We start from the raw sequence: 27,977 nt of genomic DNA, 5'->3' as shown, positions 1-27,977 counted from the left end.
GATTCCTATAGCTGCAGATGGATTAGTGAAAAATGCTTCCTGAGTGACTGTTACTTTAACTGGAGATCACACTGTCCATCACAGGGAGCCTTTTAACACACAATTGCCATTTCTCTCTCTTTTGACATAAGCTCATTTATTTAGGATAGTAACTAGTGCTGGGAATGCCGCAAGGAGAATGTGACCTTGCAACCCTCCAGGAAGGCAGTACAGTACACTACTCAGTTGCTTCCTGTGCTTATCTACAGCTTACATTATCTACATTTAGATTTGCACAAAGCTTGCTTTCTGCAAGTTTATGCTGGATTTGCACTCTGTTCAAGGACTGTAGAAGCTGCTATGATACTAAGTATTTGCCACCTTCTATGGCATTCCGAAGACCCATGAATGACAGCAGTCATGCCCTTCAACACAGCTTTCCAGTTATGTCTGTGTCTTGCATAGCTTTATCTGTCTTTCCAGCTTGAGTGATCTTTAGCTGAGTTTCTGTGCTAGTTTGAAGCAAGCTGGAATGTTTTGGTAACAGAACTAGATAACGGGCAGTGAAATGAAAACAATTGATGTCAACTTCTCTCATAGTCTCGCTGAGAACTCTGGGAAGAAGAAGAAAACATTCTCCATTTTGTTTCTCACTTTTGCTTTTGCCTTAGACCTGGTCACATCTCATTAACCCTGCTCCTACTAACCCTGCTCCCTAACCTCTTGGCCGCACCTCTCTTCTTCCTGAGAACTGGGGTAAGGTTGAGAGGGCCGGGGGGAGGTGTTGGGGTGGTTTGAGAGCCCCTCCTGGGGACTCAGGTTTCTGGGAGGGGAGTTGTGCTTCTGTATTGTTTATCCTTTGTATATTTCTGTATATAATTGTATATAACTGTATATATTGTAAATAGCTGCTTGTAAATTCTGCTAGCTGTAAATAAATTGCTTCATCTATATTCCCAGGGTCCGTCTGAGTTAGCTGGGGCAAATTCAAAAGTGTGGGTGGGGCGGGGTAACCCCCAAACCATCACAGTTTCACTATTCACACTGCAGATCTTTTTTTTTTTTTTTTTTTTTTTTTTTTTTTTTTTTGCACAGTCAAATTAAAGAGACTCTTGAGACTGCAGGTGTAGTGACCTTAAATAGTGCCTGATTTATAAATCAAAAGGATCTACAGCAAAATGTATCATCCTTAGATTTCTTCCTAATTCCTGAGGTATAAAGGCAGGTCCTCTTGGATGAATGCCCCAAGGCAAATAGAAAGGCTTTATTCACAGTATCACAGTATCACCAAGGTTGGAAGAGACCTCACAGGTCATCAAGTCCAACCCTTTACCACAGAACTCAAGGCTAGACCATGGTACCAAGTGCCACGTCCAATCTTGCCTTGAACAACCCCAGGGACGGCGACTCCACCACCCAATTTTATATGCTGAAAAAGCAGGTGATTGTCCAAGAATGCTGGAAAGTCCATTTGGTAGTAGAAACTCACCCAGACAGATGTTTATCCTGTTCTAACATAAAAAAAAACCAACCTTTTTTTGGACTTGATTATCTTAGATATCTTTTCTAACTGAAAGAATTATATGATTCTATGATTTAGTAACAGAAGATGAGCATCCAAGACAGTCTCTCTTAAGATAACTGTCCAGCTTCTGTCCATGTAAGTCAAGTGAAATGATTCAACATGTAAATTTTGTAAGTCATCAAGGTTCCTTTTGTCGTTGGAATAGTTGCACACACTCAGGACAGATACCTGGAGCAGTGGCACCATAACTTAAATTGAAATGAGCTCACTGGTGATGGCATGGGGGAAGCATGCCTTATCTAGTGAATGTTCCCTGTCCATGCATTGTCCAGTGTGCACATGGAACACACTGAGCTGCTCTTGTCCTTCAGGAAATATGGCCAGAGCTGTATAGAGCCTTTCCTTTTCAGTGTAAAGCATTTGGAAGAGAAATCACAGAATTACAGAATTAGCAAAGCTGGAGCAGATCTCTGAGATCATCGACTCCAGCCTATGACCTAACACCACCACATCAAGATATCTTTATCAATGATCTGGGCCAGGGAATTGAGTCCAGCATGAGTAAGTTTGTAGATGACACCAAGCTAGGAGAAGGTGTGGATCTGTTGGAGGGTAGGAAAGCCATACAGAGGGACCTGGACAGGCTGGATGGGTGGGCAGAGGCCAATGGGATGAGATTGAACAAGGCCAAGTGCAGGGTTCTGCACTTTGGCCACAACAACCCCAAGCAGCACTATAGGCTGGGGACAGAGTAGCTGGAGAGCAGCCAGGAAGAAAGCAACCTGGGGACACTGGTCGATAGTAGCTGAAGATGAGCCAGCAGTGTGCCCAGGTGGCCAAGAGAGCCAATGGCATTCTGGCCTGCATCAGGAACAGTGTGGCCAGTAGGACAAGGGAGATTATTCTTCCCCTGTACTCAGTACTGGTCAGGCCACACCTTGAGTACCATGTCCAGTTCTGGGCTCCTCAGTTCAGGAGAGATGTTGAGATACAGGAATATGTCCAGAGAAGGGCAACAAAGCTGATTAGGGGCCTGGAAAACAGCCCTATAAGGAGAGACTGAGGGAGTTGTGCTTGTTTAGCCTGGAGAAGACTCAGGGGTGACCTCATTGCTGTCTACAACTGCCTGAAGGGAAGTTGTAGCCAGGTGGGGGGTGGTCTCTTCTCCCAGGCAACCGGTGATGGAACAGGGGGACACAGTCTCGGGTTGTGCCGGGGGAAGTATAGGCTGGATGTGAGGAAGAAGTTCTTACCAGAGATAGTGACTGGCATTGGAATGGGCTGCCCAGGGAGGTGGTGACGTTGCTGTTGCTGCAGGTCTTCAAGAAAAGCCTGGATGAGGCACTTGGTGCCATGGTCTAGTTGGCTGGCTAGGGCTGGGTTCTAGGTTGGTCTGGATGATCTTGGAGGTCTCTTCCAACCTGGTTGATTCTGTGGTTCTATGATTCTATGACTACTGTGTCACTAGGTGCCACAATCCCATCTTTCCTTAAACACCTTCAGAGACAGCAAGTCCACCACCATCCTGGGCAGTCCATTCCAGTGTCTAATTACCCATGAGAACGTGCTTCCCAATATCCAATCTAAACCTCCCCTGGTGCAGCTTCAGGCTGTCCCGGGTTAGGGCAGATCCCTCCCCCAGGGAGAAATTAACTCACCACAACACAGATTTTTTTTTGAAAGTCAGGGAAAGATGAAATTGTATTTCTTATAGTATAACAATGTAAAGAAAGATAATAACTAGAGAAGGAAGGGAAAAAAAACAATACAATAACCTTAAGGGAGATGGAGGAGGGGTCAAGCGGTGGCAAAGCAGCAGAAGCAGCAGCAGCCAAAACAGCAGCCGGGGAAGATAGGCGAAGCTGCAGCAGCAGAAGTCAGCAGAAGAAAGGGGGGAACAAGCTGTGCTTCTAGACATTAAGCACTTGATGCTCCAATGAAATTACATTAATTTTTCTATTGTTGCCATTATGTGGCCTATCCCTGGAGTGTTCATCTTTCCCCTATGTCTGAGCTAGAAAATCAGCTCAAATGGCCACACAGGCCATGCCCTATCATTTTGTCACAACTTGCCCAGGAGAATAGCCTGTCCCCCACCTTACTACAACTTCCCTTCAGGTAGTTATAGACTGTGAAAAGGTCTTCCCTCAGTCTTCTCCAGGCTAAACTCTGGCTCCCTCAACCTCTCCTCAGAAGACTTTCCCTCCAGGCCCTTCACCAGTCTTGTCACGCTCTTCTGAAGTCTCTCCAGAACCTCAATCTCTTTCTTGAAATGGGTGGCCCAGAACTGCACACAGTGCTTGAGGTGAGGCCTCACCAGTTTTGAGTACAACAGCAGAAGTGCATCCAGTGTCTTTGTTTTGTTTGGGTTTTGGGTTTTGTAACAAAGACATGGTTTTATTGCTGTTCTTGATGGTTTTTAGAAAACTTATCAATCACTGCCCTGTGCAGCAGATTCTTTATGTAAATATCATGATTCTGGTCCAAGAGAGATTATATCTCAAGAAAACTGTTAAATTATGTTACGACATTCTCCAAAGTGCTGCTCAAAATGGCTGGGAAAAATCGACACATATGAGACCTGAGAGCGATAAGAATATGTGAACATAGCCCTTCATCAATCTCTTACAACAAATATGAACACAGAAAGGAAATTAATTAAAATTGTAGGAAAGAGGTGAATCAACCACAGAAGCCTATGCTGGCTGTACAGCCACCACTGAAGAGCTTGGACTAATCTTGTGAAGATGTTGCTGGATTCAAGGGTGGTGAATCTTTCTTTCTCTTTTACCTCTTCTCTCTCTCTTTCTCTCTCTTTTCCCCTCACCTTTTTCCTTCTATTTCCTTCTTCTCTATTTCAGGCAAGCATCTTTATGGTGCAAGTGACAGAGAGCTTTCATTGGATCAAATAAGCACAGTTCATCAGTCTTTTGGTGTTGTTTCATCTTTATTTACTCTGAGGATATTCATATTTTTGAATCTTATCACCTGTTGTCCAGGTCTGGCTTGAGAAATTGTGTCATGGTATGCCTTTGTGATGGTTTGGGAGTTACTTACACCCTCTACTCTTACGAAATCACCCAGACTAGAGTCAGCCATCTGGAAGTTAGAGAATGAAGCTTTATATTCACACCTTAGCACAATATACAAGCAGGTATTTACAATATATAACAAATATATACAACTATATACAGAATTATACAAGTTAAAGGTAATAGAGAAGCACAATACTCCTCCCAGAAATCAGAATCCCCAGGAGGGATTCTGATTCCTTCTGATTCCCTTCTACCTTCTTCCCACCCCCTCTACCTTATCCCAGACTTTGCCTTAAGTGCAAGGTGAGTTTGGAGTATCGGCCATGGGGGAAGGAAAGCAGAAGGATTAATTACACAGAAGAAGCCCAGGGAGAAACACAGCATCTGAGGGACAGAGACACAAACACTCTCTATCTTATGCATGTTTGTGTTCTTGCTTTTGTACATCTCAGCAAGCCTATGAGTGAAGTAGACATCAAAGTTGTTTCCTTTTCATAGCCTATAATCTAATTTTTCTCATTAAAATATTCCAGTTAGCCTCAAACTCACACAGCCTTGAAGGTAGGATTCAGAAAGAAGATGGTTTTGTGACCCACATACCAGTGTCAGTGGCCTTGAATATTTCCCTCAGCCTAACCTTAGTTGAAGCTGATTTTCCCAAAGTTTTTTTGAGTTCTTTAAAAGTATCAATGAAACATCAGTTAAACAAAAAATAATGATAGATACAACACCTAAAAAGAAAAAAAAAAACCAAGCAAACAAAAGAAACAGACAGATTTTGTTTGTTTCAGAAGCAGAATCAGTAAGTTTTTGATTGAATGGTGTTTCAATGATGGTGCTTGAGTCCATTCTCCACATTAGTCACAGACTGCAAAATACAAATTCTGTAAGACACACAAGGGAAAAATATCAGAGATGGCATTCTGTTGGACATGTAGTGATTCTTCTGTAATAGCCTGCACCAACATGCATGATGCCACTTCAGTCACTTTGTGACGGTTTGAGTGATACTCATCCCCCCCACACTTAAGAAAATCACCCAGACTAGACTCATCTGAGCTGGTAATTAGAATGAAGCTTTATATTTACAGCTTAGCACAATATACAAGCAGGTATGTACAGCTATTTGCAGAAATATACAAGTTAAAAAAGTAATACAGAAACACAACACCCCTCTCAGAAACCTGGGTCCCCAGGAAAGGTTCCCAAGCATCCTTCCACCTCCTTTCCATCCTTTTACCTTATCCCAGACTGTGCCTTACATTTAAGGTGAGTTTGGAGAATTGGCCAGGGGAGGTTAGGAAGCAGACAGATTAGTTACACAGACAGCAGGTTAGAGAGAGAAAGGAGGCAGCCAGAGCCAGAAAGCAACTCTGTTATCTGTGTTTGTGTTCTTGTTTTTATACGTTTCAGCAAGTCTATGAGTGAAGTAGACACCACCATTGTTTCCTTTTCACAGTTTATAACCTAATTCCTCTCACTAAAATATCCCAGCTAGGCTCAAACTAACACACCTCTGAATTTCATTTGTTGATGTGATCAGTGTGATTTCCACAGACCTCGTTCTGTCAGCTGGTACACTGTGTTAAACAGCACAACAGAGGTAAACAATAAGCATATTCAAAGTACAATTTCTATCTAATTACAGAGCCAAGAGTTCCCTCTGAGACTGAAAAAAACCCTTCAAGAATCAAGGAAACAAAATATTTAGGCACATAGGTTCCTACACAAGCACCTAAATATTTCCAGGTTTGCCACACTGAAATATATTACTGCAAATATTGCTTATTTATTTTGCTAATTGGAACTTGTAAAAGATGGAGTGGGACAATTACCAGGTTCATTAGTATGTTTCTCCGTGTGAAAAATTTCATTGAAGTCTTAATGTCTTTAAATATGTAAGCATCACATTTCACCAGGCAGCATCAGCTTCCACAGCCTGTTTTCTAATCAATGCTTCAATTACAGATCATCAAACACCAGTTGGAAGCAACTTGTAGCATCAATAAGCTTCTGGTTTAAATTTCAAGTCTTAAGAAAATTAAACACATTTATATCCTGTTAAAAGAAGTATAAAGAGTCTAGATTATTATCTTTGAGAGGACAGAGGGACAGTTTATTTTCATTTTGATACAGTTGTGGTTTATTTTACTGAATATTTTTTCAAGTCAAATACATTTTATTTTCAAGCTGCTGATTTTTTTTCCTCATCTCTTTTTTTTTAAAAACTTTTTTTTGAAAAAAAAAATCTTCATATTTTACCTGAATTGGAGAAATATTTTAAGTCTTCTAGCTATCACTGATATGATTTGGTGATGCTCTATCTCTGTGGTACCCATGGTGTGGTGGAGGGGCAGTAGCCCCAAAACTGAGGCTTTTCTATGCCTCTACATGCCCAGACATGTTCTTCTGCCAGGACCCATGAGGCAGCAAACAAATTGTGTAACACACACACACCCAGCCCATGTGCCCCTGAGGTCCGGGCAGGTAATCCCCTATTGGGAGGTCCAGGCATGTCTCTACTGCCTATTGGGGCAAGGTTTGGCTTACTGCCAGCCTAAATGGTCATTTTAGATGTCCAACGAGCCACAAATCTCGGCCCCAGAGCCTTTAAAGGGGGGTGCAGAGCAGCACCACGTGGTCAGTCCTGTTCAGTCCGATCAGACGACCCAGACTGTTTACCAGTTCAGAAGCTTAGAGCATTTTAGACTCAGCTCTGATCCACAGCAGCATCCTGCTGCACTGACCCGCTGCATTGGCCTAGACACAGGATCAGGCCTTGCTCACTTGCAAGCATTACAGAGGCTTAGACCTCATGCATTGATCTCAAGGCGCAGCCAAGCTATCTGCAAGCCCTCTGAGATGCAGAGCACATTCATGCCTGCACCATATGGGGAGCCGAGAGACCCCCTGCCTAAAGCCTAGAGCTATCTTGATTCATCTGCGGAGCTAAATCTCCCTGCTGCATGGCATAAATACTACTTGCCAGCTATCCTGTAACTCTGGAAAGACCCAGAGCTCAGCAGACCCTCAGACAGTCTGCAAACCTGCAAACACAGCCTGCTAGCTGCCAGACCGTGTCAGAAGCAACATGGGCAAATCCTTCTCCTGCATCAGGAAATTCCTGCCAGCTGATCACCCCTGGACACACGGCTTCCAGAAGAAGAAGCAGCACCGAGGCAGAGATCACCCCAGGAGTGAAGGTTAGAGAAAACTCAATTTACCCCAGAGACTGGGAAAATCTCTATCATCCCTTGCAAGCCGGGACAGACTCCAGCTATATCAAGACCCCAGTACAGGGCACACACTGAGACAGAATCCTGAGAGGGTGATTAATGATTAATACTTAAGAGCAACACATCTAAGTAAGCTTTAATTCTCTTGTAATATAAGTTACTCCAATCTGAAAGCACACATAGTTTCAGCCCTTGCTGGGCAAACACTAGAGTTGTTAATAAGCATTAAGCCAAAGAAATATTTCGCTCGGTCAATAATTGTCAATAATTTGATATTTTCATTTAATAATCAATCCCTGTAAATATATATATCCCAAGCTATTTTCATAAACTTGCAAACGAACCCTGGATTTCATAGTGATTGGGGGTGGTGTAAAATTGTAAATATTAATTTAAATAAATAATTTTATAAAAAATTGAAACCGACTCAAATTAATTTCTCACCTCCCCCTAGCAGGGGAGGAATAGAGAAATCCCCTCCATGACACATGGCATTTTGGAAAATACAATTATGTATACTTTCAGAAGGTACAAGGAAATCCTATTATTTCCATTTATGCATCTTGAAAGAGTTTGCACTTGACAGGAATTAGAATGTGCTTCTAAGCACTAACCTGGAATTCTCCAGTTAGTGTGTTAGTGTCCATCTGATTACATAGAAGAGAAAACACATCGCAGCAGATATCTTCCCTATATCTTGATGCAACTGACTGTGGTCAGGTGTCTTAAAAAACCTCAAAGATGAAACTAAAAAGGTAAAATAAACATGATGCATGTATTGAACAGGAAAAAGAAAGTCCTTGTTCTGAACAGCAAATTGGTTTATGCCAAGTCATTTTACGCAGAATATCTTTCTGTTCTGTCAAGAGATCTGGGGCAGCCATTAAAACCATTCAAAAAATTAGATTACTAAATGATGTAATCAAGAATAAAAGTACTACAAATTTTCTTGCGTGCAGTAGATCACCTGTATGATGCTTTTCAGTCACTCACATAACCCCTTACTGGTGGAAATACTTGTGTGCAGTGGGTTACTCCAGAAACTTTGGCATACACTATTATTCATAGAATCATAGAATCAGTTTGTTTGCCAAGTCCTTACAAATGCAAATAAAGTAATCAGCCTTCCTGTGTAAACAGCTTTAACTCATCTGACACTGATCTCTCTAAAAACGGAACACAGAATTTCCACTCAGAAGTGGAAAACCAAACCTTTGACAATAACTCCACTCTGCTAATCCTTCAGCTTTTCTCCATCTAAATGTCATTACCCAGATTTGCATAGTCCATTAGTAATGTCATTCCGGTTAATCTTTGCCCTGGGGATATCTTCCATAATTTGAGTCCCTTCCTAACCACAGCAGTAATTTATCATTGCATTTAAGTATCTGAAATCCCCACAGAGTCAGTCATATTAGGAGTACCAGGAGTTACAAAACCCCGATCAATTCCTTTCTGTGACAACAGTGTATTTTCCCCTTCAATTCTAATGCATGGAGGGATAGGAAAGGGTTTTACTCTTTTGTATCACAGAAAAATACTTCTGGTAGTAAAATTCACTAAGTAAACTAAATGAATTTTAATTATAATGCTGAGTAATGCTGAACTTAGTACTTTAACAGATGACCTTGGAAAGGCCTATTCATTGGCTATGGGCCAGATCAGAGATATGACTTCTGTTTGATATTTGCCTCCCTTCATTTCAGATTTCCCTTTGATTTCATCCATGAAGCAATCAGCCCTCAGCCAGCACACTCGCATCTTGTGTACTGACATTTCTCATACTGGCTTGGACTGGACTACTGAAAACCATCATAAACCACATACAAATTGAGCAGGTTCAATTGTGTGACCAGTAAAGTTTCTGAGAGATAATGTTTTCTGCTCTGTCAGCAGAGACTGTAGGTGCCATGCAACATGCATGGACTGCTAGATTTCGATATCTTGGCTTAGCATGGTTAAATTCATGCTGTAAATGCATGCATGCAAATGATTCCCTAACTGTGGTTTTGAATGCCATTGCTGTCACTATGTGCTCTTTGGTGGAGAAGTCTTTTTGTCTTTCACACTGGAGGATATTGAATACAATTCAGTGAAAATAATGCCAGAAAAGTACATCCTTGTTTGCCATTCATTCAAATGCCAGGGGAGAAAGCAGCTTGCAAAGCTATGTGAAATTCCCTGTAACCTGTATTACTCTGCCCTCTCAGTTTTGTAACATACAAAGAACTTTGTGTGAGAAAAGGCATCAAGCAAAGGCACACCAAAACTCTGATATGTAAGAGTTTAAGCTTAGATGCTAAGGCATAACAACACAACTGAGAAGCTAATTAGAACTCCAAAGATGCAGAAAGGGAAGTGGTTTCTTAATAATCTTGATCTTAACTAACACTAAAAGATTCCTCTTAGATTCTTGCCATCTGTGGAAGAATGAATGATTGAAAAGTGTGTGACACGGCTGTACCATATGTGAAGGGAGAAACAGAGACAGCTCCAACTACAGGTGTGTTGCATCCTTAAACAGTAAAGCTTCTTTGCCACTCTATAGGAACTGGGTAAAGAGGCTGGGGAGAAAATATTTCTCCTTTGACTTAACTTCTCATCTAAAACTATCCAGTGCAAGTTTCCTACCCAATGTATACTACTCTTCTACAAACAAAATCTACAGAAATAAACACTGCAAACAAATCGGATATGCCAGTGAATTGAAGTCCTGTTTATGAGCCACGTTTTGCCATAATAACATTTACAATACACAATGCATGTTTCTCTTTCAAGATGCTTTTGGTAAAATGCAAAGTGCTCCAATGTTTTCCTTCTCTTCTTTCCAAATACTGGCTTTGTCATAAGAAAGATAGACTTACAAACATGTCCATTCCTTTTCTGTGCTTCCCCATGCACACATATTTTTCTAGTATTTATTTGATGAGTTTTCACAGAATCACAGAATTATAGGGGAGGAGTGACTCTGAAGATCTTCTAGTCCAAAAGCCCCACTAGAGCATGATTACCTAGAGTAAATCACCCAGGCACCTGTTGAGGCAGGTTTTTAATTCCTTCAGAGAAGAAGATCCCACAATTGTGTCTGGGTAGCCTGTTTCAGTGCTCTGTCATCTTCAAAGTGAAGAATTTTTTTGTTATGTTTATGTGGAATGTCCTGTGTTATGGTATGTGTCCATTGTCCTTTGTCCTGCTACTGAACATCACTGAGAACAATCTGCTTTTATCCTCTTCATGTTTGTCGGTTGTTTATTTATAACCATTAATTAAATAAATTGCCTTTCAGTTTGCTCTTCTCCAGGCTAAACAGACCCACCTCTCCTGGAAAGGTAGACAATTCAGCACCCTAATATTCATAGAATCATAGAATCAACCAGGTTGGAAGAGACCTCCAAGATCATCCAGTCCAACCTAGCACCCAGCCCTAGCCAGTCAACTAGACCACGGCACCAAGTGCCTCAGCCAGGCTTTTCTTGAACACCTCCAGGGACGGTGACACCACCACCTCCCTGGGCAGCCCATTCCAATGGCAAATCACTCTCTCTGGCAAGAACTTCCTCCTCACATCCAGCCTATACTTTCCCCAGCACAACTTGAGACTGTGTCCCCTTGTTCTATTGCTGGTTCCCTGGCAGAAGAGACCACCCCCACCTGGCTACAATGTCTCTTCAGATAGTTGTAGACAGCAATGAGGTCACCCCTGAGCCTCCTCTTCTGCAGACTAAACACCCCCAGCTGCCTCAGCCTCTCCTCATAGGGTTTGTGCTCCAGGCCCCTCAACATCTTTGCTGGCCTTCTCTGGACATGTTCCAGCACCTCAACATCTGTCTTGAATTGAGGGACCCAGAACTGGACACAGGACTCAAGGTGTGGCCTGACCAGTGCTGAGTACAGGGGAAGAATAATCTCCCTTGTCCTACTGGCCACACTGTTCCTGATGCAGGCCAGGATGCCATTGGCTCTCCTGGCCACCTGGGCACACTGCTGGCTCATCTTCAGCTACTATCTACCAGTGTCCCCAGGTTGCTTTCTTCCTGGTTGCTTTCCAGCCACTCTGTCCCCAGCCTCTAGCACTGCTTGGGGTTGTTATGGCCAATGTGCAGAACCCTGCACTTGGCCTTGTTACATGTCATCCCTTTGGCCTCTGCCCACCCATCCAGCCTGTCCAGGTCCCTCTGCAGGGCTCTCCTACCTTCCAACAGATCAACACCTGCTCCCAGCTTCGTGTCATCTGCAAACTTACTGATGCTGGACTCAATCCTCTCGTCCAGATGATCAATAAAGATATTGAACAGGACTGGGCCCAGCACTGATCCTTGGGGAACACCACTAGTGACAGCTGCCAGCTGGATGTGGCATCATTCACCACCACTCTCTGAGCTCTGCCATCCAGCCAGTTCTTGATCCAACACAGAGTGAATCTGTCCAAACCATGAGCTGCCAGCTTGGCTAAGAGCTTCTTTTGGCAGATGGTGTCAAAGGCTTTGCTGAAGTCTAGGTAGACTACATCCACAGCCTTCCCCACATTCACCAGGCAGGTAACCTGATCATAAAAGGAGATCAGGTTGGTGAGGCAGGACCTGTCCTTCCTAAATCCGTGCTGGCTGGGCCTGATCCCTTGACCATCCTGTAGGTGCTTTGTGATGGCACCCAAGATGACCTATTCAATGACCTTGCCTGGCACTGAGGTCAGGCTGACAGCTCTGTAGTTTTCTGGCTCCTCCTTACGACCCTTCTTGTGAATGGGTATCACATTGGCCAGCTTCCAGTCTTCAGGAACCTCTCCAGTGGGCTAGGACTGCAGCTGGCAGCTGCAGCTCATCTGCCAGCTCTCTCAGCACCCTAGGCTGGATCCCATCCGATCCCATGGACTTGTGAGGATCTAAATGATGCAGCGGGTCCCTTACTGCTTCCTCATGGATTAGAGGGGGACTATACTGGTCCCTGCCTTCATCTGCCGCTTCAGGAGTCCAGCTGTCCTGGAGACAACCTGTCCCACTAGTGAAGATTGAGGCAAAGAAGGTGTTAAGCACCTCTGCCTTTTCCTCATCCTTTGTCACTATATTCCCCTCTCTATCTAACAAGGACTGGAGGTTGTCCTTGGCCCTTCTCTTGCCATCCATATATTTAAAGAAACACTTTTTATTTTCCTTGGCAGCCATGGCCAGCCTAAGCTCCAAGTCGGCTTTTGCCTCTCTAATTTTTCCTCTACAAGACCTAGCAACTTCCTTGAACTTCTCCTGGACACCTCCCCTCTTTTCCAAAGGTGATACACTCTCTTTTTAATCTTTAATTCCTTCAGCAGCTCCCTGCCCATCCAGTCTGGCTGCCTCCCTCATCAGCTCATCTTCCAGCTCAATGGCAGAGCTGCTCCTGTGCCTGCAGGAGTTCTTTCTTGAAGCAGCTCCAACCTTCCTGGACCCCTTTGTTTCTAAGGGCTTTTTCCCAAGGAACTTTCTGAATTAGTTCCTTAAATAGGCTGAAGTCTGCCCTTCGGAAGTCCAGTGTGGAGGTTCTGGTGATGCCCCTCCTGCTTTCTCCATGTATTGAAAACTCTATAATTTCATGGTCACTGGACCCCAGGCAGCCTCCAACCACCACATCCCCTACCAGCCCCTCTCTATTTGTGAGCTGCAGGTCACGCAGGGCTGCCCCCCTGGATAGGCTCACATAACAGCTGGGATAGGAAGTTGTCTTCCACACATTCTAGAAACCTTCTAGACTGCTTCTTTTCTGCAGTGTTTAAGTCTCAGCAGACATCTGGTAGGTTAAAGTCACCCACCAGTGGCTGTACAGTAGTTCAGCTCAGGAATCAGTATAACAGATAATGTTAACTTGTAGCCATTATTTCCTGTGTCTTCCATTCAACTCCTTGTAAAAACAGAGTCTGCATCTTCTCTGTAGACACCCTTTAATTACTGGAACATGGCAATAAGATCTCCCCTAAGTCTTCTTTTCTCAGTGTGGAACAAAACCTGTTCTCTCAGGCTTTTTTCACATGGCAGACTCCTAGCTCTTTGATCATTGTTGTGGCCCTTCTATGGACTTCCTCCAGTCTGTCCAAAACTGAGCACAGTGTTGTAGGTGTGCCCTGACAAGTGCTAAGTAAATGACATTATTGCTTCTTTATCTCTGCTTAGGATAGGAGGAAGAAGAATGAAAAATGTTAGTCTCTATGTACAGCATTCAAAAGTGATTGTATGCTCAGCACATTCAATGTTAATTTAAACTCTCTGTGAACGAGGTAATCACAGAATTGTCAGGGCTGGAAGGAACCTCAAGGATCATCTAGTTCTAAACCCCCTTGCCGTGGGTGGGGACACCTCACACTTGATCAGGCTGCTCAGAGCCCCATCTGTCCTGACCTTAAAAGCTTCCAGGGATGGGGCTTCCTCCACCTCCCTGGGCAACCTGTTCCCAGTGTCTCACTACCCTCATGGTGAAGAGCTTCCTTGTAACATCCAATCTTAATCTATGCAATTCTAGTTTTGCTCCATTCCCCCTAGTTCTATCACTCCCCAGCATCCTAAATGGTTCCTCATCAGCATTTTTTGGAGGCCCTCTTAAAACACTGGCAGGCCACAATAAGGTCCAACAGAAAAGTGCTGTCTTTATGAGACCGTATACCAGGCCAGCAAGCTAAGAAAGCACCATGTAAACCAGACACCTGCAATATACACATGCCTTTATTTGCCACTGCTTCCCATGACATTTCTCTTTCACTCCTCAAACAGTTGAAAACTGTAGATTCTCATGGAAGTGACACTCTGCTTGTTTATGGGCTTCAGATTATCCCCAGAATAATGAAAAGATCACATTTGTTTCAGTACATATGCTCATACATGTAAATCACACCAGTGATAATCTGATGTTCTGCTGAGAGAGAAAGGGGAAAATCTCCATGATCCATCCCTACCTTTCTTGTAGAGGAATCAATACATTTCCACCAAAGAATCACCTGCTGAAGGGATTATGTGTAAAATCAATGCCAAACATTGAAATAATATCACTGATTTTTTTTGGTGGTTAGTAGTACTTGCCATTGACATTCTGTTTAGCTTGTTTTAACCTTTTCATTTTTATGGATTGTTTTCTGCCATTCTTCCTGATCTAGTTAAAGATGTCCCTGTTCATTGCAGGGAGATTGGACTAGATGACCTTTAAAGATCCATTCCAACCCAATTCATTCTGAGATTTCTCATACTGCACAAGAGGGTTGTAGTACAAAGCCGGCACCTCTCTGACTAATATATGTTAGTATCAACAAAGCAATAAGAATATCTCAGCTCTGCTCTCTGCCAGTGGCACCTGCTGATACTCTTTTATACTGGCAGGACTTTCAAGCCTCCAACCACAGGAATACTTATCAGCTTTCACTGACATTGAATATTCTGCTCAGAGGAGAGTGTTTCAGGGGAAACTAGGTCTGTATCTCAGATATCAAAGCAATTAGAAAGTGAATTTAGGGAAAGCAGTGATCTTGCTTGAAGGCTTGTTCTACTCCATTCTCAGCAAATACAGCAGCCAAGCATGAAGCCCTGCAGGAATGGAAGGTGGTAGCTTATAACAAATCTGTGCATTTGGAGAACCCATGTCTGCCAAGAGTCCTTTGATAAAAAGTAGGATGAAATTCTGTGCAGCACAATCAACCCAGGGATACAGTATTTGTCTCATAGATGCTGGTGAAGGCCACCTTCCACCGGTCAGACTGCTGAACAGGAGAACTCCTGCCTTCCAAACCTGAAAAGCTAACATCCAAGTAACCTTTAAAGCCTGAAAGCAAACATCTCTAGGTTCATGCACTGGAAGACTGAATTAATCCAAAGACATAACCATATATTGCAGGAAAGAAAGCACATGTTTCATTGCTTACAGGACCAGTGCCTTCTTAATACTGTTGCTCTGTTGCCAGTAGACCTGAGCTACGGTCAAATTACAGAGTGAACGCTAGAAAGTCCCCTCAGAATTCAATGACCCATGAGTCTGACTGTCACTGTCATTTAGCCTGTGAGATGACTCAGATGTGAATTCCTCGCTTGTGAGGCCTATCAGTGCATGATTGTGAATAAATGCCTGCCAAAATCTGTAGGCTCTCTCCTTGGCTTGGTGGAATTTAAACATCACAATGAGATTTCATGTTAGGAAAAGCCATGCTGATTTGTGTCCTGATCCAGTAGTCTTAACATGCAACAAACAAGTCCTCTAATTATCACTAAAATTAGAGAAATGGAAATATCACAATTCATGCTGCAGGAATGGGAAATAAAATATTAGTTTAAGATAATATCTCCCCAAGTCCATCTGTAATCAAAAGGAAAAGCTGTATTTGCCTTGCAAGTAAAGTTGACAATTAGCTTGTCATGCCATGACTTAAGGACCGTAGGAGCATTTACCATGCACATGCCAGAGTACATTCTGAAGTGTGCTGGTTTGGATGGGATTTTCTTAAAAAGCAAATGGATTTTTTTTTTTTTTAAACAAATGAGAATTATAGCAGTATTGATTTGAATTCCAAATAAAACTGATGTATTGCAAAGAACATGGAGAAACTGTTTTGAGGACTCATCTTCTGGAAGTAGAAGGAGGAAATTTAGCACTTTACACAGCTAGTTACAGAATTTGCACATGTAGAGTTTCTGTTACAGGAATATATAATCCAGAAGTGTATTTTTTCCTTCAGCATAATCCTAGAATCACAGAATCAATCAGATTGGAAGAGACCTCCAAGATCATCCAGTCCAACCTAGCACCCGGACCTGTCCAATCAACTAGACCATGGCACTGCCTCATCCAGTCCTTTCTTGAACACTTCCAGGGATGTTGACTCCACCACCTCCCTGGGCAGCCCATTCCAATGGCAAATCACTCTCTCTGGGAAGAACTTCCTCCTAATGTCCAGCCTATACCTGCCCTAGCACAACTTGAGACTGTCCCCCCTTGTTCTATTGCTGGTTGCTGGGGAGAAGAGACTGACCCCCACTTTGCACTTCCTTGAGGGTCTTTTATTACACTATCTGCTTTCTTTAACCTTGTTTTATGTCCTTGACTCTTATACCATTATCAATTTTAATTAACAGCAACAAGAAGTAGTTCTTTATTCACAGGGAAAAAAACACTCATCACACTACCAAAATGATCAGTTACTTAACTATCAAGGGCTTGCATTCTGGTTAGAGCTGGTTACCAACAACATCATTTCTGTGCACACCTCTCTACTACACCATACTATAAAACATTAATAGCTTATTACCTTTGCTTTACCATTATTGCAGATGGCTACAAGGACAGTGAGACCTCTTCTGCAGGGCTGCTTGACCAACCATCTGCTGATGTGATCTAAAAGGACTGAAAGTCAGTTGACTTCAAAGGACTCCAGCAGCAGAAGTAGTCCGATGTCACCACTCAGAACCCAGCTACTCATAGGGTGATGTCAGCGTGTCATCTGTCACCAGATGGGAATATATGAGGAGGAAGTTATCTTAAAGATGTTATCACAAGCAGAGAAAGTTCATGGAACCTTACAGGAAGATCTGCTATGACTCAGAGTGAAACTAAACCCTAAATTAAGCAGCTGCCTTCCATTATAAGGTTTTTGCATTTTCCTTAAAGCATTTTGATAATGTTCTCTGATGGAAACACAATAACTCTTTTAGATAAGTCAGAAAGCATTATCTAACCTTCTTTTACATGAACCAAGAAGTTAGTTCTTGGTCACGTAAAAGAAAGTTAGATAATGCTTTCTTTTACATGAACCAAAATTTCTGTTTAAAAATTCCCCAAGTGGATAAGAATCCAACCCAAGGAAGCATGTGACCTGATGTTCTCAGGTAGAATATTCTGAATTTAGAATTATTCTCCCTCCCCCCCCCCCCTATGTTGTGCTCAGCTCTTTCCTAATTAAAGTTTAAAAAAATGTGTTTTGGTCAACTCCTCATGGAGGAAGCTGAGATGGCTTCAGATCATAAAAGCTGGTTTTGTATACACAGATATAAAATCCCAGGACATAAGAAGTAATCTTTCACAACTTTCTGGAATAGAAAGACTAGTACAAGCATCACTGTTTCATGGAGAGTATCAACGGAGAAAGAGGAGAGCAGCAGCACGGTGCCACAGGCAACACCAAGTGGAAAAAAGAGATTTTATGTTGAAAGCCAGAATACACGTGATGAGATTAAGATATAGAGAAAAATCTTTATATCCTTCTCACTTCTAACTCACTTTAGACATATTCTTTTCATCCCCAAATGCACACAACTGAGTGTATGATGGAGAGCTCCCCAACAGGAAAGGTAAATTTAGGTTTTTCCTGAGGCGCAGAACGTACATATCACATGCCACTCAGAAAAATCCTATGCTGAAATTGTTGGCAGAAAAGTACCTTCTTCCATTATACACTCCTCTAAAAAGACTTGTGACAAAATATTTTTCTTTTTGAAGTAGCAAAGAGAACAAGAGGCATTCTTCACAGAAAGACCCACTGACATCTCTGCCCTGGAGTATCGATGTTGCTTCTGAATCTCAGTTACTGATTTATGTTTCACCGTCTTTTAAATTTCTCTGTTGAGTTAGATGATGTGCTAAGAAAAGACAATTTTTAGAGAGTTTGGGAGATAGAGAGAAGCTTTTTTTTTTTTTTTTTTAATAGGGTGAAAAACAAATGGTAGAAATTTGACATCTCTCTGCAGATAAATGTCAAATATTTAAACAGGCACTTGGAAAAACGAAAAGTTCATTTAGCAATGAAATAACTGAACTTTTATTGCATGAGTTGTTGGTGATCAAAGCTAAAATTTTTTACTAAATAGTAAAGTCATGTGTTGTTAACCAGACTGTTATTTCCAATTGGCCCTGAAAGCATGGTGGAAACCAAGCTAATGTGATTTTTCTCTACCATATTGTTTACAGGTTGAGCAGATCTGCATCCTAAAAAACATGACAATGTCTCTTTGCTTTTATATGTAATAAAACTATTTCTGTGAAGGTGTGAACTGCAATGACACTCTAGTGAAATGACAGACAAGTATGCTTCTTCTGTGGAAGAAAAATCTTATCCATAGTCAATTTAAATTTCTTGCCCTTAGAATCATAGAATCAACCAGGTTGGAAAAGACCTGCAAGATTGTCCAGTCCAACCTATCACCCAGCTCTGTCCAATCAACTAGACCACAGCACTAAGTGCCTCATCCAGTCTTTTTTTGAACACCTTCAGAGATGGTGACTCCATGTTGTGGAGGCAGGGAATTAATGTGGCCGAGTCAGGAATATATATAAAAAACAGAATTATTTTATTTTCCTGAAACCTGCCCCCAAAACTATATTCAGAAATTAATTTAGTTTTAATTAGTAGACTCAATTTCATTGAGAAGATCTTACAAGGACTATTTTAGAAGTCAAGAAATGGAAAAGGCTAAGCTACTAAGCATCGCATTCCCCACTACTAATCAGACTGAGCCTAAAGTTTACTCACAGATGAGTGAGGCTGTCTGAGAGAAAGGGCAGTCCAGATGCCTATCAGATGACTCTCTTTCAAAAGACATCCCAGGCTTGTTAGGTCTATCAAGCTTGCATAAAGGGGGTGTTTATGGTGGGAAGTCATCCAAAGCAGGGATGGTCCTGCCCCTCAGGAACTTGTCTTTCACAGTGCCAGGGGAGTCTTTCTGCAGGAAGAGTCCAGGTGGGGAAGAACTCTAAGGCAGGAACCCCAAGGTGGGAAGTACCCTGACATTTATCCCTTTCCTAGACAAAGAGCAGAGTTACCACTTCCTATGTGTGAAGATCACAGCCAATCACCTGCCTGATTCCAGTGTGGGCATCTGCAGGGGTCACCCCTCCTGCCAGAAGGGCCCCTTGCTCACCCCTTTCACACCTGCAGTGCTGGGGCAGGGGGGAAGGTTTTTGCGCCTTTCCTCTCCCATTCAAATCATGGAGGGAGAGGAAATCTGGGGTATCAAGGACTCCAGTACATCCACTATCTCCCTGGGCAGCCCATTCCAATGGCAAAACACGCTCTCTACCAAGAAATTCCTCCTAACATCCAGCCTATACCTGTCCCAGCACAAATTGAGACTGTGTCCTCTTGTTCTTTTTCTGGTTGCCTGGGAGAAAAGACCAACCTCCACCCGACTACAACTTCCCTCCCAGTAGTTGTAGACAGCAATGAGGTTACCCCTAAGCCTTCTCTTCTCCAGGCTAAACAACCCCAGATCCCTCAGCCTCTCAAAGGATCACAGGATGTTAGGGATTGGAAGGGAATCATAGAATCATAGATCAACCAGGTTGGAAGAGACCTCCAAGATCATCCAGTCCAACCTAGCACCCAGCCCTAGCCAGTCAACTAGACCGTGGCACTAAGTGCCTCATCCAGTCCTTTCTTGAACACCTCCAGGGACGGTGACTCCACCACCTCCCTGGGCAGCCCATTCCAATGGCAAATCACTCTCTCTGGCAAGAACTTCCTCCTAATATCCAGCCTATACTTTCCCCAGCACAACTTGAGACTGTGTCCCCTTGTTCTATTGCTGGTTGCCTGGGAGAAGAGACCAACCCCCACCTGGCTACAATGTCCCTTCAGATAGTTGTAGACAGCAATGAGGTCACCCCTCAGCCTCCTCTTCTCCAGGCTAAATAACCCCAGCTCCCTCAGCCTCTCCTCATAGGGTTTCTGTTCCAGGCCCCTCAGCAGCCTTGTCACCCTTCTCTGGACACGTTCCAGCACCTCAACATCTGTCTTGAATTGAGGGGCCCAGAACTGGACACAGGACTCAAAGTGTGGCCTGACCAGTGTTGAGTACAGGGGAAGAATAATCTGCCTTGTCCTTCTGGCCACACTGTTCCTAATGCAGGCCAGGATGCCATTGGCTCTCTTGGCCACCTGGGCACACTGCTGGCTCATCGTCAGCCTACTATCTACCACTGGTTCCTTTCTTCCTGTCTGCTCTCCAACTACTCTGTCCCCAGCCTGTAGTGCTGGTTGGGTTTCTTTTAAACATGTTGACTGCCAGTGAAATGGAAATAAATTCCCACCCAATCTCACACCCCTAGAATTGCTTGCCTAAAAAAAAAAAAGACAGGAATTGAGAAGACTCGTGTGTAAATATTCAGCCCTACTTGTAATTTATCTAAAGTGGAGTTACAGAGACAGCTTGTCTGACACTATCCTTTTCATCTTTTTTTCTTTTCTGCCTCCCACTCACTAGTAAATGTCCCACAAACTCAGGCAGGAAAATTTTGTGCCTCCTCCACAGAAGATGATGTGCAGCTAAATATGTAGTGTGGTTCTTCATAGAAGCCTTCAGAATGGACAGCATGAAAGTCTCACGTAGATGAAATAACATGATACTTGGAAAATCCTGCTCTAAAATCCTAAAAAACTGATTGGATGCTCCTTTAGATTTCATCAGCTTTCATTCCAAACTTGAATGGTCATCATATTATTTCTACAGATCAGGCCCAATGTTTTGGAAAAAAGACAGAGCCAAACCCCTTCATCTTTGCTAAATGTTTGTTATTTGGAAATTTGAGTATTTTTTTTCCTCCTGCCACGCAGAGTCTTTGTGATAGTCATTCTCTTAAGTACTCTTCTCAAAATAGGAGGTTCTGAAAAATGGAAATGAAAACCTGTGACAGGAAGTATTACTAGTTATACCTGTTCTAATCACAGTAAACTGGTTGGGGAGTCTTTAAAATGCCGCTACTGGCTGTTGCATTTCACTGCCTGGCATCTGCATGCACTCAAAGTGTCAGGAGGTTTCACTGCGTGTAGCTCTAATTATATCATAAAAAGAGAATGGGCATTGCTTTTAAAGACATGAAAACTACCTTCATTGTCAGATAGAAAAGGTGCAAGGAGGATGTTAATCACACAACAGGTTTGGTGGTGCTTTGTGGGTTTTGTTGTTGTTGTTTGTTTGTTTGGTTTTTTTTTTAATTTGATTGGGTTTGGTTTGGTTTGGGGTTTTGGTAGTCACCTAATAAACAGGAAGAAATGGATGTTAACTGTGTATAACATGGTTTGATTCATTCTGGTTCTGAACTGAAACCCTTTTGGGAAATCAGATAGATACTGTCTCTCTATGGATTCTTTCACAAGCTCTTGATCTCAGTGTAAATTTTCATCTAGAGTCACACATCTCTGACTCCAGATAAGTGATTTCTTCCTATTTCAGAATCAGTAGAAAGACATTAATAAAATACCAAAGTAAAATTAATATCAAGAAGAGTAGTTCTTCAAGCTATCTTGAAGACAACTAGCATTTCTCCAGTACTTCAGCACTTACTATGAAATGCTTGAATTTGAGGGTTCTTGAATCACAGAAGTAACCAGGCTGGAAAAGACCTCTGAGACCCTGCACTTGGACTTGTTAAAACTCACGGCATTGCGTAGTGCCCATCTGTCCAGCCTGTCCAGGTCCTTCTGCAGAGTCCTTCTGCCCTCTAACAGGTCAGCACATGCCCCCCAACTGGTGTCATTTGCAAACTTAGTGATGCTGCACTCAATCCCATCATCCAGATCATAATGAAGATATTAAACAAGACTGGACCCAGCACTGATCCTTGGGCCACACCACTAGTGACTGGCTGCCAACTGGATCTGGCACTATTCACCACCACTCTCTGGGCCCGGCCTTCCAGATAGTACTTGACCCAGCACAGAGTGCCCCGTTCAAGCTACTGGCTTCCAGCTTTCCCAGGAGCTTGCTGTGGCAGATGATGTCAAAGGCTTTGCTGAAGTCCACGTAGACTACATCCACGGCCTGCCCCACGTCCACCAGGCGGGTAACCTGGTCATAAAAGGAGATCAGATTGGTCAGGCAGGACCTGCCTCTCCTAAATCTGTGCTGACTGGGTCTGGTCCCTTGGCCATCCTGTAGATGCTCTGTGATTGAAGTCAGGATGATCTGTTCCATTATCTTACTTGGCACTGAGATCAGGCTGACAGGTCTATAATTTCCTGGGTCCTCCTTCTTGTGGATGGGCACCACATTGCCCAGCTTCCAGTCTTCAGAGACCTCTCCAGTGTCGATAAATGATGGAGAGTGGCTTGCCCAGCTCTTCTGCCGGGCCTCTCAACACCCTAGAATAGATCTCATCTGGTCTCATAGACTTGCGAGGATCCAAGTGTTGTGGTAGGCCTGATAGGTCCAAAATAGGCTTATACATGTCCTGTCTTGCCTAGGTATGTTTTTCTGCTCCACCAGAGAGGCAAGCATGGGAAAAGAAGACAGAACAGCACAAAAGAACCTGTAGCCACTGAGTCTGGCCTGCCCAGGGTCCTGCGGTAAACAAAGTATACACACTTAGCTTGTGTGAGGCCTGTGCTTTTCCCAAATTAGGGAAGAGTGAGCCTATGGCTTTGCCTAATATAGTAAGGTTTGGCTAACTGCCATCCTGATTGGCTATTCTGTGTCTAAAGGGCAATTAATCTCAGCCCACATTGATAAAAGGAGACACACAGCCAACCTTGGTGATACTGTGATACTGTGATACAGGTAAACAACCTGCTTATTCTGCTGTTCTCTGTTCTGTGCCCTGCTCAGCTGTGCTCTGCTGTTGCCTGCTACAATTGTCTTGTTGTTTGCTGGTAAACTCCACTGCCTCGAGTTACCAGGAGCAGACCCTGGTTGCCTGCACATGATAGGCCTGTGTGGTCAGTGTGACATTGTGCTGAAACTACATTGCACAGCCTCCTTCCTGAAAGTCCTGCTTAGAAGAGCTAGGAGAGCAAGGTCAGAGATTGTCTGCCTCTTTCCCCAAAAGTCTGGGAAGATCCAAGTCTCAAGGTCCAACAAGACAGAGTTCCCTGAAAGCATTTGGGCACTGTCTGGACTGTGGCAAACTCTCATGAGTCGAGTGATAATAATTTGTGAGTAAACGCTTGAATGCCTGTTTGTAATTCTCCATTGCTGTGTGCCATAGAGCAGAAAGAGCTCCTTGCGCCCATCTACTGGGAAAGCAGCGTATTGACCGCAAGTAGCATTTGATCATGGGAATCTTCTCTTCCAGTTCAATTAGTGTTTATATGTTTTGCTGCTTATTACTAGATGTAGATATTATCCATAGAATGTTTCCATGACTGTGTAAGAACTGAAATATTATTAAAATTAGTGGCTGGGGGTGGCAAGAGTTCTGAATTGTAAAATTAATAAACAATATTAATTTTGGAAAAGTCGTCTCACATCAATTAATTTTCCTTCCGCAACACCAAGAAGCTCAGCAGGTCCCTAATTGCTTCCTCCTGGATTACAAGGGAGCTCTTCTGCTCCCTGACCCCATCTACCAGTTCAGGAGGCCAGCTGTCCTGAGGACAACCCGTCTTACCATTGAAAATTGAGGCAAAGGTGTTAAGAACCTCTGCCTTTTCCTCATCTCTAGTCACTACATTCACCTCTTTGTCCAATAAAGAGTAGGGGTTATCCTTGCTTCTCTTTTTGTCATTAAGGCATTTATGGAAACATTTCTCGTTATCATTCACAGCAATGGCCAGTCTAAGTTCTAACTGAGCTATTGTCTGTCTAATTTGCTTTCTACACGACCTGGCAACATCCTTAACATTTTCCTGACTTCTGCCCCTCTCCTTCCAAAGGTGATATGCCCTCTTTTTTTTCCCCTTAATTCCTTCAGAAGTCCCTTGCTCATCCAGGTTGTTTCCCCTGCCAGCACATTGGCACAGTCTGTTCCTGCACCTTCAAGGTTTCTTTCTTGAAGTAGGTAAAACCTTCCTGAACCCTTTTATTTTTAAGGGCTTTTCCCCAAAGTGCCCTTCGAGTCAGATCCTTGAATAAGCTGAAATCTGCCCTCTGGAAGTCTAGAGTGGGTGTTTTGTTGATGCCCCTCTTAGCTTCATTACATATTGAAAACCACACCCCAGACAGCCTCCAACCACCACATCTCCCACCAGCACTTCTTTATTTGTAAACAGCAAAGAGCACAGACTGATGGCAAACCTCTCCCTGCCTACGTGGCTGGTATGGTCAGGGTGTCCCAACAGAATGGCTGCTGGTCTGCCCCTGTCTGTAGGGAAATATTTTGCTGGCCTTTGCTGCCAGACTGAATGAACTAGATTGTCTCCATGGTGTTATGTATGGCTTTATCACCACCACAGACTTCAAATGCTAGATATATTCTTGCTAAAGATGGGAGGTTTCAGTGTGACATGGAACCCACTGCTCTACCACTAACATAGTTTTATCTGTAAAAACCTTTTAATGGGAGAAAGGCCTAAGCAAAAGAGAACTTTCTAATCAGAATTTACTTATCCAGGACAACACACTTTCTGCATATTCTCTTTTGTTACTCAGCTAGGTTTCACAATTCCTAAATTTTCTGACTTTCCCATTATGTCCATGTGTTACCACATCTACATTTAGAAACAGCTGATGCAACAAAACTCAGCAGCCACAGAAAGGAGTAAATGAGATTATAATTCATAATAATTTAACTGCATGGAGTGGATTTCTCCCCTTTCTGAAATGGAGAAGATTCTTATGCACTCTTAAGTGTCTTTTTGCCACATCTTACAGAAGTAATGTCAGCTTCTCTCTAATGACTGGGAGAGGTCATTCTTGCCTTGAAATTATCATCTAATTCTGGTATTTTTTGAGACTCAGGGAGCATCCTGAAGTGGCATTCCAGCACTGAGGAGTCAGCATAGTGTAGACAAGAGTAATGCTGCTAGCACATACAGACTCTACATGTCATGATAAAAAGCCAGTTTCTGTTTCATATTAGTATCAAGTTTTGCCTTGCTGGGAATTAAACAGAACAGAAGAAGAAAAGAAGAATGTTCAGAAAAATGAAACTGTTACTGATTATTTTTTCCCTAAAATATTCTAAAGCAACTATCGGTGTGCTCCAGTGACAAATTCCTAGTACCAAATACGGCCCAGTGATTTGGTTGGGGATTAACTGATGAGGCAGGAATTATAAAACTACAGTTATTTTATTCTCCCAAAAAGCCCTGCCTGCAAGCTATATATAAAAAGTAGTTAAATTTTATTTACAGGTTCTAATCATAAAATCATAGAATCACAGAATCACATAATCTGGGGGCGAGGGGAGTACAGGATCTGACACCCTTTACGGAACAAACCTTAACCTATCATATGTGGGAGAATTCTCCCGCTAGCAGGATGTGAGCTGGTAAACATGAGAACTAGTGCTGGGAGGTGTCCTTGAGCTGGAAGCTGAGCTGCAGACAATGAGCAACCCACGCACACCTGCAAGGGGGCTGGGCCTGCCAGCCCCCTGGGGTGGACACCGCAGGTTGTTTTGACACAGGGCAACCTATCTGCACCTTGCACATGACTGAGCCAATCTGTACTATCCACTTGTGCCAGCCTCAAATTGATTGTACACACCTTCTCTGAACATTATTTAAGGTGCTGCACTGCCTTAATAAAACGTACTGCTGCATAGAAGCTGCTGAGTCGACTTGTCAGTACCCCAATCTCGCCTCTCACCAGTCTCTTGCCTCCGACAATCACAGAAACATAGAATCATAGAATAAATCAGGTTGGAAGAGACCTCCAAGATCATCCAGGCCAACCTAGCACCCAGCCCTAGCCAGTCAACTAGACCATGGCACTAAGTGCCTCATCCAGGCTTTTCTTGAAGACCTCCAGGGATGGTGCCTCCACCACCTCCCTGGGCAGCCCATTCCAATGGCAATCACTCTCTCTGGCAAGAACTTCCTCCTAATATCCAGCCTATACTTTCCCCAGCACAACTTGAGACTGTGTCCCCTTGTTCTATTGCTGGTTGCCTGGCAGAAGAGGTCAACCCCCACCTGGCTACAATGTCCCTTCAGGTAGTTGTAAACAGCAATGAGGTCACCCCTGAGCCTCCTCTTCTCCAGACTAGACAACCCCAGCTCCCTCAGCCTCTCCTCATAGGGTTTCTGTTCCAGGCCCCTCAGCAGCCTTGTCACCCTTCTCTGGACACGTTCCAGCACCTCAACATCTGTCTTAAATTGAGGACCCCAAAACTGGACACAGGACTCAAAGTGTGGCCTGACCAGTGTTGAGTGCAGAGGAAGAATAACCTCCCTCATCCTACTGGCCACATTGTTCCTGATGCAGGCCAGGATGCCATTGGCTCTCTTGGCCACCTGGGCACACTGTTGGCTCATCTTCAGCCTACTATATATCAGTACCCCCAGGTTCCTTTCTTCCTGGATGCTCTCCAGCCACTCAGTCTGAGCCTGTAGCACTGATCCTTGGGGGACACCACTAGTGACTGGCTGCCAATTGGATGTGGCACCATTCATATCCTCTCTCTGGGCCTGGCCCTCCATCCAGTTCTTGACCAATTTCAGAGTGAATCTGTCCAAGCTGCCAGCTTCACATGGATACCTATGGGCAAATTTAGGAAATTAGGAAGGTCAGAGAGTGGAAAAAGCCAAGCTACAAGACAGCTTTACCCCACATATATAAGCCTGATCAGAGCACTTAGGGAACAGCATATTTTAGTCACTGAGGTGAAGTAGGAATTTAGAGTTGGTCTGTGCTGAATCTCTGCAGCTGCCTCTGAAACTACAAGCTGTAACCAAGCTGTGGATCCATGCAGCATTAAGTCCAATGTGGATAAAACCCATTAAAGTCCAAACTGTCTGTAGACATAGCTTCCATGAGGCAAAGGTTGTGGACAGGTGCCACCTTGGCAGCATAGAGGAAAAAGCCAAACTGCTGTCACTGCTCCTACGAACAGTGTCAGTTTATTGCAGACACAGGGTCTCCAGCGGGAAGGCAGGATGCAGTGGTCCAAAGAGAAGCCAGGTTTAGGTGCTGCTGGCAGCTCTGTCTTGAATGGACCTAATGACCTGCCTGACTTGCACACTTGTGGGAGAGCAGAATGAAATGTGCAAGAGCAGGACTGGAGCAGAACTGTACAGAACAGTGGGAAAGAAGGAACAGTACACACTTTTTTCCTCAGTGTATTTAAAATCTTCCTAGACTATGTGTCTGTTGCTGTATGTACTGGGCATGAAAAGTCCAGCCAATCACCATCCAGTTCCAGCATGGGCTTTCCCATGAGTCATTACACCTGAGGAGAAGGCATCTTTTGCTGTTCTTCCTTCAATCCCGTAAGGAGAGGGAGAAGGGGAGGAAAGCAGTTTCCTGCCTTCTTCTTCCCCCATTCAAACCTCTGGAGATGGAGCTGGGGGAAAGAAGGGATTTTGGAGTGCCCTACCACTCCCAGTCACAG

This window comes from Pogoniulus pusillus, chromosome Z, assembly GCF_015220805.1.
Source record: "Pogoniulus pusillus isolate bPogPus1 chromosome Z, bPogPus1.pri, whole genome shotgun sequence".
NCBI lineage: Eukaryota > Metazoa > Chordata > Aves > Piciformes > Lybiidae > Pogoniulus > Pogoniulus pusillus.
Note: the sequence above shows the minus strand (reverse complement) of the source record.